Raw genomic sequence first — 13,012 nt, forward strand, 5'->3', positions numbered from 1 at the left:
AGAAACCCATCTCTACTAAAAATACAAAAATTAGCTGGGTGTGGTGGCAGGCACCTGTAATCCCAGCTACTTGAGAGGCTGAGGCAGGATAATTGCTTGAACCCGGGAGGTGGAGGTTGCAGTGAGTCAAGATTGCGCCACTACACTCTAGCCTGGGCGACAGAGTGAGACTCCCTCTCAAAAAAAAAAAAAAAAAAAAAGTGACTATACTTAATATACTCTTGAAAATTCCTGAAAGCATATGTTAAGCATCTTTACCACAATAAAATGATAGAAGTACATACAGTAATGCATATATTAATTAGCTCCCTGTAGCCATTCCACAATGTATAATACTTCAAAACAACGTGTACACAATAAATATATACAATTGGGACACTGATTACCATTACATGTCCAAATATTGCTTCCACTCCACCTTCTGGAACTCTCATTGCATTTATCTTGACCCCTCTCATTCTATTCTCTGTCTCTTTGAAACTTTCTTGCATTTTCCCATCTCTATATTTCTTTGAGCTACATCCTGGGTAATTTTTCAGATCTGTCTTCACTAATTCTGTCTTTGGCAGTGTCTGCTGCTTAACCCATTCACTAAGATTATTATTTCAATTATTGTAGTTTCATTTTGAGAAATGAATAGACTAGAGAGGGTTTCTTTTGTTTGTGCCTGGTGCTGGGAGACATTACCAAGCCAGGCTAAAGTAACTTTTTGTGCCATCCCCTAATATATACACATAGCAGTATGAATTCTGGCCCATTTTGAGGGACTGTGAATGTGAGATAGTGGTAAAGATTTCTCTGCCCCTTCCCATTCTCAGGCTGAGGCTGAGACCAGCACATATCTCTAACATCTTTCTCTTGGGGAGGGGGCATTCCTCAGAACTGAGAGTGTTCTTCTCCTGGGGTCGCAGCTTTATAGAATGAGGAGGGACTCTCTAGTCAGACCTCCCACCCAGCTCAGGCCCCAAGCTTTGTCTCCTGCCTGTGGTCCATTAAAAGCCAGCCCCAGAGCTTCTAAGGATGGCCAATGTCCTTAGGAAACAGACAGGGTCCATCCCTGCCTTTCCTTTCTGGATTTGTTTCTTTCTCTGGGTCTCTGTGGATTTCTCTTTTTGCTAGATCAGAAATATATTTTAAAAACTCGTTTTCTTGTTCTATTTTCTCAACATTTTACATGTTTTGAGCTTACAAAAGCCATCCCTGGACCTCAGGTCTACTCACTGCCAGAGAAGCTCATCCCTCAATTCATCTAATCCTTTAGACTTTCCACGCCATTTCACTCACTAGGCCCCTAGCCCCGTCTCTCACCTACTTCATGCTGCAGCACAGCGTATTTCCTCTATCTTAGAGGTTCCCAAACTTTTTGGCACCAGGGACCAGTTTCATGGAAGACAATTTTCCATTTCTCCACGGATAATAGGGGGTGGGTGGGAATGGTTTCAGGATGAAACTGTTCCACCTCAGCTCATCAGGCATTAGTTAGATTCTCATAAGGAGTGTGCAACCTAGATCCCTGGCATGCTCAATTCACAATAGGTTTCACGCTCCTATGAGAATCTAATGTGGCTGCTGATCTAACAGGAGGCGGTGCTCAGGCAGTAATGACATCACCTCCTGCTGTGCGGCCTAGTTCCTAACAGGCCACCAACTGGTACCATGCTCCTTCTGGGGGGTTGGAATCCCCTGCTCTAACTGGTCCTAGAGCCAATCAACAGTCATCTCCTCTACTCCCATTTCCCCAGCACTGCTGGAGAAAGAAAGTTGCAGAATCTTTCAGCACTCTTACTCCAAATACTCCAAATTTATGCAAACTGCAACTACATCCTCACTGCTACTTGGCATTCCTTTTTTTGAGACAGAGTCTTGCTCTATCACCCAGGCTGCAGTGCAGAGGTGCAATCTCAGCTTGCTGCAACCTCTGCCTCCCAGGTTCAAATGATTCTCTTGCCTCAGCCTCCCGAGTAGCTGGGATTATAGGCACGCACCACCAGGCCCAGCTAATGTTTTTTTATTTTTTGTATTTTTAGTAGAGACGGGGTTTCACCATGTTGGCCAGGCTGGCCTCGAACTCCTTGGCCACCCAAAGTGCTGGGATTACAAGTGTGAGCCACCACACCCAGTCGGCATTCCTTTTTTTCTTTGTTTGTTTTGAGATGGAGTCTCGCTCTGTCACCCGGGCTGGAGTGCAATGGTGTGATCTCGGCTTACTGCAACCTTTGCCTCCTGGGTTCAAGCGATTCTCCTGCTTCAGCCTCCTGAGTAGCTGGGATTACAGATGCGTGCCACCATGCCTGACTAATTTTTGTATTTTTAGTAGAGATGGGGTTTCTCCATGTTGGCCAGGCTGGTCTTGAACTCCTGACCTCAAGTGATCTGCTAGCCTCGAACTCCCAAAGTGCTGGGATTACAGGCATGAGCCACCACGCTCAGCCAGCATTCCTTTTATACATACTTTTTTAAAAAAAAATTTCTTACAATTGAGTGGTTCTCCATGACAGTGGAGCCACTCCCAAAGGGAAATTTTGAAACTCTGAGGGGATGTTTTTGTTTCCCTGGGTAGTCATGCCAAGCCTTTACATATTAAAATATTGTATTGTAGGGCAGGGCGCGGTGGCTTATGCCTGTGTTCCCAGCACTTTGGAAGGCCGAGGCGGGTGGATTATAAGGTCAGGAGTTCAAGACCAGCCTGGCCAATATGGCGAAACCATAAAAAAAAAAATAACAAATATAAAAAATCAGCCAGGCGTGGTGGTGCACACCTGTAGTCCCAGCTACTCAGGAGGCTGAGGCAGGAAAATCGGTTGAACCCAGGAGGCAAAGGTTGCAGTGAGCCGAGATCACGCCACTGCACTCCAGCCTACACGACAGAGTGAGACTCCATCTCAAAAATAAATAAATAAATAAATAAATAAATAAATAAATAATTGTATTGTAACTTATTTTTCTCTCTCCTTTATATTTGTATTGTTTTGTTTTTGAGACAGGGTCTTGTTCTGTAACCCAGGCTGGTTGGAATGCAGTCACGCAATTTCAGCTCACTGCATCCTCAACCTCTTGGGCTCAGGTGATCCTCCCACCTCACCCTCCCGAGTAGCTGGGACCACAGGCATGCACCACCATGCCCAGCTAATTTTTTCAATCTTTTTTTTTTGTTTTTCTACAGTTGGGGTTAAGCCATGTTGCCCAGCTTGGTCTCAAACTTCTTGGCTCAGGCGATCCTCCCACCCTCCCAAAGTCCTGGGATTATAGACGTGAGCCACCCCACGTGGCTTCTCTCCTTCATATTATAGTTAGGACATATTATCTGCGCGGTAACTATATGTAGTTTATATTTTCTATGAACATCTTCAAGGTAGTAAATGGAATGTTACTAGTTCTTATAAAAGGAAACCCTGGGCCGGGCGCGGTGTCTCCCGCCTGTAATCCTGGCACTTTGGGAGGCCAAGGCGGGCGGATTGCCTGAGATCAGGAGTTCAAGACCAGTCTGGCCAACATGGTGAAACCCCATCTCTACTAAAACTACAAAAAATTTAGCTGGGTGTGGTGGCATGCGCCTATAATCCCAGCTATTCGGGAGGCTAAGGCAGGGGAATTGCTTGAACCAGGGAGGTGGAGGTTGCAGTGAGCCGAGATCGCACCACTGCACTCCAGCCTGGGCGACAGAGCAAGACTCTGTCTCAAAAAAAAAAGGAAACCCTTGATTTGACAGAATTGAGAACCACAAACTAATCCTATTGAACCCACATCCTTTTCACAGGAGTGAGAATAACTTATTTATGATGAAAGTCCGGCCAGGCGCAGTGGCTCACGCCTGTAATCCTAGCACTACAGGAGGCCAAGGTGGACAGATCACTTGAGGTCAGGAGTTCACAACCAGCCTGGCCAACGTGGCGAAACCCCGTCTCTACTAAAAATACAAAAATTAGCTGAGCATGGTGGCTCAGGCCTGTAATCCCAGCTACTCGAGACGGAGAGGCACAAGAATCGCTTGAACCTGGGAGACGGAGGTTGCAGTGAGCCGAGATCGTGCCCCTGCACTCCAGCCTGGGTGACAGAGTGAGACTCCATCTCAAAAAACAAACAGAAACACTAAGAAGAAAACATAGATGTAAATCTTCCTGACCTCCAATTAGGGAATGATTTCTTACATATGACATCAAAAGCACAAGTATAGTATGTCAATTATCCTTCAATAAAGTGGTTAAAAAAAAAAAAGATTTATCTTCGATGAGGCCTTTGGAAAAAAAAAAAAAAAAGGCAGGTAGGCCGGGCACGGTGGCTCACACCTGTAATCCCAGCACTGTGGGAGGCTGAGGGGGGGTGCATCACTTGAAGCCAGGAGTTTGAGACCAGCCTGGCCAACATGACGAAACCCCATCTCTACAAAAAACACAAAAATTAGCTGGGCATGGTAGCACATGCCTATAACCCCAGCTTCTTGGGAGGCTGAGGCATGAGAATCACTTGAGCCTGGGAGGTGGAAGTTGCAGTGAGCTGACATTGTGCCATTGCACTCCAGCCTGGATGACACAGGGAAACCATCTCCAAAAAAAAAAAAAAAAAAAAAAAAAAGATGCAAATAGCCAATAAGCACACGAAAATATGTTCAATATTCTTAGCCATCAGGGTAATGCAAATCAAAATCACCATGAAATACCACTTCACCCTCACTATGATTGCTAGAATCAAAATGACAAGTATCTGGCTATGGGTGGGCAAACTAGTTGATTTTCCCGAAAAAAGCTAAAACTACAAAGAAGATTGTGCCAAGCCTTGAGTGTGTTGAGCCCAACTGCAGAACAAAGAGAATGCTGGGTATTAAGAGATGTAAGCATTTTGAAGTGAGAGGAGATGAGAAGAGAAAGGGCCAAATGATATCCAGTTCTAAGTGTCATCTTTTGTTTTATAATGAAGACAATACAATATTGGGGTTATGTTCACATAAAAAAGTCTCCAGACAATCTCTGGCTCTTTCTAAAAATCAAACTATCTTTTAAATGGGTGAATTGTATGGTATAATATTAACAGATGGTTTCCCCATCTCCCTTCCCCAGACAGACTCCTGATTATGACAAGGACTATGTTCCAAGGGTATCTGCATTCCCCTCACCCAGAATAAGCTTTGTCTACAATAAGTACCCCATTATATATTGGCTGAATTGAATGAACTGGAAATCAAACTCAGGAAGCATTTCCAAAAGGATTTCCTTTAAACATGTTTTTAATTTTTAGAGACAGGTTCTTGTTCTGTCGCCTGGGCCTCCAAAGGTACGGTGATTACAAACACGAGCCACTGAGTCTGGACTTTTTGCATTTTTAAATTGATATATCATAGTAGTATGTAAGCTTTTCCCTTTTTAAAACTACTATGGGCCAGGTGCCGTGACTCACACATGTATATCCCAGCACGTTGGGAGGCTGAGGTTAATGGATCACCTGAAGTCACGAGTTCGAGACCAGCCTGACCAACATGGTGAAACCCTGTCTCTACTAAAACATAAAAATTAGTCGGCCAGGTGCAGTTGCTCACGCCTGTGATCCCAGCACTTTGGAAGGCTGACGCAGGCAGATCACCTGAGGTCAGGAGTTCAAGCCCAGCCTGGCCAAAATGGTGAAACCCCATCTCTACTAAAAATATGAAAATTAGCCAGGCGTGGTGGCAGGTGCCTGTAATCCCAGCTACTCAGGAGGTTGAGGCAGGAGAATCACTTGAACCCGGGGGGCAGAGGTTGCAGTAAGCCAAGATCACAGCATTGCACTCCAGCTTGGGCAACAAGAGAGAAAATCCATCTCAAAAAAAACCAAAAAAACAAAAAAAAAAACACAAAAAAACCCAGGCGTGGTGGCAGGCGTCTGTAATCTCAGCTACTCGGGAGGCTGAGGCAAGAGAATCACTTGAACCTGGGAGGCAGAGGTTGCAGTGAGCCAAGATCATGCCATTGCACTCCAGACTGAGCAATAAGAGTGAAACTCCATCTCAAACAAAAGAAAACAAAACAAAACAAAACCAACAAACTACTGTGTCAGAACCTAAAGGTGATCATTCAAAGTAGTCATTTTAGAATGCAATGAATGAATTTCAATTCTATAGTCATTGTTAAGAGCGGGTTAAAATCCTTTAGGGGCCAGGTATGGTACTCATTTTTGTAATCCCAGCACCTTGAGAGGCCGAGGTGGGAGGATCACTCGACGCCAAGAGTTCGAGACCAGCCTGGGCAACATAGCGAGACCCTATGCTACAAAAAGTTCTTTTAAAATTAGCCAGCTGACCAGGTGGGGTGGCTCACGCCTGTAATCCCAGTACTTCGGGAGGACGAGGCAGGCAGATCACCTGAGGCCAGTCTGGCCAACATGGCGAAACCCCGTCTCTACTAAAAAATACAAAAAAGTAGCCAGGTGTTGTGGCGGGTGCCTGTAATCCCAGCTACTCAGAAGGCTGAGGCAGGAGAATCACTTGAACTCAGGAGGTGGAGGGTGCTGGGAGCCGAGATCAAACCATTGCACTCCAGCCTGGGCAACAAGAGGGAAACTCCGTCTCAAAAAAAAAAAAAAAAAAAAAAATTAGCCAGCCATGGTGGCACATGCCTGTACAGCTACTTGGAAGGCTGAGGCAGAAGGACTGAGTCCAGGAGGTCAAGGCTGCTTTGAGCCATGATTGAGCACCACTGTACTCCAGTCTGGGAGACAAGAGCAAGACCCTGTCTCTAAAAATAAAAATGCTTAAAGGAAATCCTTCCTGAGTTTGATTTCCAGTTCATTTGACTCAGCCAACATATATGTGGTACTCATTGTGTACAAAGTTTATGCTGGATTAAGGGAACACAGCCAAGAAAAAACACCAAGGAAGCCTGTTACTATCACAAACTAAATAGTAGTACAGCTTCTCACTTCCATGGAAATTTAAAGACACAGTTCACAAGAAACAAGCAAGGAGAAGCCAAACACGGCCACAGACAATCACATTGGCTACTTCCCATTTGACAAAGAATAACACAGGGGAAAGTGTGAACACAGTCGCCCACTACCACAAATTATGCAGTTGAGTATCCCACATTTGGGGAAATCACAGGGGCCAGCAAACACAGAATGCAATGAGTGAACCTTGCCCTGGGAAAACCACCTTTGTGGTCAGGGTATCTTCCCTGCCGGGTAAGTGGAAGGCATGGTTGTTGCCTGACATCTTACCCTCAGATTCAAAACACTCTTCACATAGGGTCACTCTTCTTGCACAAGTTCTAGCCTGCTACTTACAAGATAAAGACTTTTCCAAAGTTTAAGAGCCAGAAATGGCTGGGCACGGTGGCTCACGCCTGTAATCCCAACACTTTGGGAGGCCAAGGCAGGCAGATCACGAGGTCAGGAGTTCAAGACCAGCCTGGCCAATATGGTGAAACCCCATCTCTACTAAAAATACAAAAATTAGCCTGGCATGGTGGCGGGTGCCTGTAAGCCCAGCTATTCGGGAGGCTGAGGCAGGAGAATTGCTTGAACCTGGTAGGCAGAGGTTGCAGTGAGCAGATATGGTCCTTAAGGGAAGGACACTGGAAGACAGTGTGGCGATTCCTCAAGGATCTAGAACTAGAAATACCATTTGATCCAGCAATCCCATTACTGGGTATATACCCAAAGGATTATAAATCATGCTACTATAAAGACACATGCACGTGTATGCTTATTGCAGCACTATTCACAATAGCAAAGACTTGGAACCAACCCAAATGTCCATCAATGATAGACTGGATTAAGAAAACGTGGCACATATACACCACGGAATACTATGCAGCCATAAAAAAGGATGAGTTCATGTCCTTTGTAGGGACATGGATGAAGCTGGAAACCATCATTCTGAGCAAACTTTGCAAGGACAGAAAACCAAACACCGTATGTTCTCACTCATAGGCGGGAATTGAACAATGAGAACACTTGAACACAGGGTGGGGAACATTATACACCAGGGTCTGTCATGGGATGGGGGAAACGGGGAGGGATAGCATTAGGAGACATACCTAATGTAAATGACGAGTTAATGGGTGCAGCAAACCAACATGGCACATGTATACATATGTAACAAACCTGCACGTTGTGCACATGTACCCTAGAACTTAAAGTATAATAATAATAATAATAATGATAATAATAAAAGAGAAGGACACTGGAGCCAGGCGCCGTGGCTCACACCTGTAATCCCAGCACTTTGGGAGGCCGAGGCAGGTAAATCACCTGAGGTTAGGAGTGCGAGACCAGCCTGGCCAACATGGTGAAACTCCGTCTCTATTAAAAATACAAACATTAGCAAGGCGTGGTGGTGTGTGCCGTAATCCCAGCTACTCAAGAGGCTGAGGCAGGAGAATCCCTTGAACCCTTGAGGCTGAGGTTGCTGTGAGCTGAGATTGGGCCATTGTACTCCAGCCTGGGCTACAAGAGCGAAACGCCGTCTCCAAGAAAAGAAAAAAAACAGAAGGACTCTGGAGGTCCACAAAAAGATATAAAGACAGAAGAAAAGTCAGAAGATGCTAAATTGTTAGCTTTGAAAAGGAAAGGGCTACAAACAAGGAAAATGTGAAGGCAACACTCCCTTAGAGCCGCCAAAGGTATTCAACTGCGTACTTCTGATTGTAATGGCAAATCACTGTAGTACTCAATGACAACACCAACCACGAGGGGTGTGAGGCCAAAAGCGTGTGTGAAGAAAAAAATGACCATTAGAAGACATCAATCTCTGGCTATTCCAAAACAGGAGGTTGCAATATAACACAGGAAAACCTACGAAGCAAAGATACAACGTACGCCTTTTATAAACAAGCCAGATCAGGGGAAAGCACCAACATAGTCCCCACTACCACAAATTATGCAATTAAGTTTCCCACATTTGCAGAAAACCGCAGGAGTCAGCACATCCGCAATGCAAGAGACAAACCTCACCCTGAAAAATCCACCTTTAATGATCATGTTACTTCCCTTGCCGGTTATAAGTATGAGTCCCCAGCGCTGCCTGACAGTTCACCCTTAGATTCAAACCACTCTAAATATAGGATCATTTTTCTCATGTGCTCTTTAGACCCCCTAATTTCTGGAATAAAGATATTTTCCAAACTACAATAACCCAGCACCTGTATTTTTAATATCTGGCTATTCAAAATCTTAAGAAATATAAGCCTAGGGTGCAAATAGCCAGCAGTCACTGCGCTTATCTACATACTCCACACCCCTTTGGATGATCTCATTCAGTATGTCCTTTCCTAGTGTGCTTGGTGACACGACTGAAATAAAACTTAAAAATGCTCTACAGATTAAAAGGTAAATAACGTAAACTAGCTCCTGCCTTTAAGGGTTTGGCACTAATGATGCCACTATGGTGTCTTTTTTCTTTTTTTTTCCCCCAAAAGTCTTGCTTTGTTGCCCAGGCTGGGGTACAGTAGTTATCGAACTTCTGGCCTCAGGGGATCTTCCTGTTTCAGTCTTCCCCAGCAGCTGCAAAAACAGGCGCGCACGGCTTTCTTGCGCAGTTAAACAAGCTGCTATACACGTAACCTGAATAAGTTTGAAAACATGAAATTTGGTAAAATTATTTCTGAAAATCCAGTCTACATATCTGAAAATCCAATCTCTGTATAGGTTACCTACCAGTCCAAAGTGTCATGCTTACATACAAAATGCTGTCTTTCAAACATGCAGCAAATGATCAATCTTACTTGAAAGATCAATTGCACAAATGCTAATTCTAATTTTGAATGAAGCAGGCCGGACGCTGTGACTCCTGCCTGTAATCCCAGCCCTTTGGGAGGCCAATGCGGGCAGATCACTTGAGGTCAGGAATTCGAGACCAGCCTGGCCAACATGGTAAAACCCTATCTCTAATAAAAATACAAAAATCAGCTGGGCATGGTGGCAGGCACCTGTAATTCCAGCTACTCAAGAGGCAGGAGAACCTCTTGAACCTCGGAGATGGAGGTTGCAATGAGCTGAGATCACGCCGCTGCACTCTAGCCTGGGCGACAGAGCAAGACTCTGTCTCAAAAAAACCCCACAAAAACCAAAAAAACAAATTAGAATTGGAGTTTCAGAGTTAACAGGGTTCTTCAATTGTCTTTCCAAGATCACACTAGAACCACCCTAATATCCCACATCTTTTATTTTACAGAAGGACTCTTCTGGTATCTTCTCCTCTGCCAAAATAAATTAGCCAGAGTTTATAACTTTTTTTTCCTTGTCACTGACTTCAAGCTCACAGTTTTCCATCTTTACAAAAGGAAGAAATAATGCTGTTTTAAAAATCTTGGGCCAGGTGCAGTGGCTCACACCTGTAATCCCAGCACTTTGGGAGGCTGAGGTGGGTGGATCACCTGAGGTCAGGAGTTCAAGACCAGCCTGGCCAACATGGCGAAACCCTCTCTACTAAAAATAAATTAGCCGGGCATGCTGGTGGGCACCTGGGTACTCGGGAGGCTGAGACAGGAGAATCGCCTGAACCCAGGCTGCAGTGAGCCGAGACCGTGCCATTGCACTCCAGCCTGAGCAACAAGATCGAAACTCCATCTCTAATGATAAATAAATAAAAATGAAAATAAAAATCTTGCTAAACAAGCAACAACTGAGAACATAGAGGTGTCTTAGATGGGGAGAAAAAGAATATTGGGACAAGGAGGTAGGGGATTCTGTGATGCAACCAGACACTTGTTCTCAAGTCTGATGTTCTGACAGTCTATCAGTTTTATTTTTATATACTTTCCTTTTCAAAGAAGTATTATGTAATATATATATACATACATACATATGTATATGTATGCTCTATAAATTGTCAACATTTTGTTTTGTGAAATAAAACACACTTTGAAATCTGGTTGGAGGGCTGGTCGCAGTGGCTCACACCTGTAATCCCAGTACTGTGGGAGGCCGAGGCAGGTGGATCATTTGAGGTCAGGAGTTCAAGACCAGCCTGGCAAACATGGTGAAACCTTGTCTCTACTAAAAATACAAAAATATCTGGTGGTGTGCATCTGTAATCCCAGCTACCCAGGAGGCTGATGAAGGAGAATCGCTTGAACCTGAAAGGCAGAGGTTGCAGTGAGCTAAGATCATGCCATTGCACTCCATCCTGGGTGACAGCAGGAAACTCTTGTCTCAAACAAAAAAACAAAAAAAAGAAAAGAAAAAAGAAATCTGGTGGAACAACTCATGTAAGGGAAAAGGCAATGTATGTGAACTATACTGCCATTACCACCAAACAATTCTTACAACCAAAATGCCAGTTTCAGAAGATTTGTGACTAGCAGTGCCTTCTTCAGGCTAGAGTGCAGTGGCACCATCACAGCTCACTGCAGCCTTGACCCCCAGGGGTCAAGTGAGCCTCCTGAGTAGCTGGGACTACAGGCACACACTACCATGTCTGGCTAATTTTTGTATTTTTTGTAGAGAGGGAGTTTCACCATGTTGCCCAGGCTGGGCTCAAACTCCTGGGCTCAAGCAATTGACCCGTCTCCGCCTCCCAGACAGTTGGGATTAGAGGCATGGAACCACCATGCCCAGGCCACAGAGTCTTTCTTTTTTTTTTTTTTTTTTTTTGCGACAGAGTCTTACTCTGTCGTCCAGGCTAGAGTGCAGTGGTGCCATCTCAGCTCACTGCAACATCTGCCTCCCGGGTTCAAGCGGTTCTCCTGCCTCAGCCTCCTGAGTAGCTGGAATTACAAGCACATGCCACCATGCCCGGCTAGTTTTTGTATTTTTAGTAGAGACGGGTTTTTGCCATGTTGGCGAGGCTGGTCTCGAACTCCTGACCCCAAATGATCCACCTGCCTCAACCTCCCAAAGTACTGGGATTACAGGTGTGAGCCACCGCGACCACTCCTCCAACCAGATTTCAAAGTGTGTTTTATTTCACAAAACAAAATGTTGATAATTTACAGGCCCACCTCAGCTTCCCAAAGTGCTGGGATTATAGGCGTGAGCCACCATGCCCGGCTGCCCAGCCTACAGAGTCTTAAGTGGCTCATGAATCCTCACAAGTCCCAGTTTCAATGTTTCACAAAAATTTCATTGCTATTGGCCTAGTTATCAAAATATCTGTTCAAGGGAGTCAGCCTTAGGCAAAAAGATGTCTGTCCTCCACTGCCTTGTAACTCTAAGCAAGTTAAGAAAAATGTTACTGTTATAATCCTCACAGAGGTCCTGCATACCTTAATATCCTTTGAGAAGAGCCTCATTTCTTTGATTAGAAAAAAATGAGGAGCTGGATGCGGTGGCTAACACCTACAATCCCAGCACTTTGAGAGGCCAAGGTTGCAATGTGTCGAGATCGCGCCATTGCACTCCAGCCTGGGCGACAGTGCGAGAGTCTGTCTCAAAAAAAAAAAAAAAAAAAGACAAAAATGAGGAAAGGCTGAGCACGGTGGCTCACGCCTGTAATCCCAGCAGTTTGGGAGGCTGAGGCGGGTGGATCACTTGAGGTCAAGAGTTCAAGACCAGCCTGGGCAACATAGCAAAACCCCATCTCTACTAAAGATACAAAAATTAGCTGGGCATGGTGGCACGTGTCTGTAATCCCAGCTACTCCGGAGGCTGAGGCAGGAGAATTGCTCGAACCTGGGAGGCGGAGGTTGCAGTGAGCTGAGATCACACCACTGCACTCCAGCCTGAGTGACAAAGCAAGACTCCATCCCCCGCCCCAAAAAAAGAGGAAATATATGTTTGTTAAATACTAACATAAGTAAACATATAAAATCTTTATAAACTGAATCTAGTAGATTATTTAAAAAGACACACAATTGGCCAGGCGCGGTGGTTTATGCCTGTAATCCCAGCAGTTTGGGAGGCTGAGGCAGGCGGATAACCTGAGGTCAGGAGTTCGAGACCAGCCTGGTCAACATGGGGAAAACCTGTCTCTACTAAAAATACAAAAATTAGCCAGGCATAGTGGCTCACGCCCGTAATCCCAGCTACTCGGGAGGCTGAGGCAGGAGAATTGCTTGAACCCGGAAGGCGGGGGCTGCAGTGAGCTGAGACTGCGCCACTGCAC

At 45.0% G+C, this 13,012-nt stretch overlaps 2 protein-coding genes and 2 non-coding genes across 5 annotated transcripts in view; all 4 read right to left on the reverse strand.

Annotated features, from left to right (window-relative positions):
* Positions 1–13,012, reverse strand: part of TEX14 (testis expressed 14, intercellular bridge forming factor) — a 141,833-nt gene that overhangs the window by 119,953 nt on the left and 8,868 nt on the right. The gene's annotated exons all lie outside the window — the stretch shown is intronic.
* Positions 1–13,012, reverse strand: part of IGBP1C (IGBP1 family member C) — a 32,003-nt gene that overhangs the window by 10,135 nt on the left and 8,856 nt on the right. The window lies entirely within an intron of this gene.
* LOC112206147 (U1 spliceosomal RNA) lies at positions 6,994–7,157 on the reverse strand. The gene has a single exon (XR_002940348.1). It is a non-coding gene; the product is annotated as a U1 spliceosomal RNA (small nuclear RNA).
* Positions 8,811–8,976, reverse strand: LOC112206169 (U1 spliceosomal RNA). The gene has a single exon (XR_002940369.1). It is a non-coding gene; the product is annotated as a U1 spliceosomal RNA (small nuclear RNA).

This window comes from Pan troglodytes, chromosome 19, assembly GCF_028858775.2.
Source record: "Pan troglodytes isolate AG18354 chromosome 19, NHGRI_mPanTro3-v2.0_pri, whole genome shotgun sequence".
Classification (NCBI taxonomy): Eukaryota; Metazoa; Chordata; class Mammalia; order Primates; family Hominidae; genus Pan; species Pan troglodytes.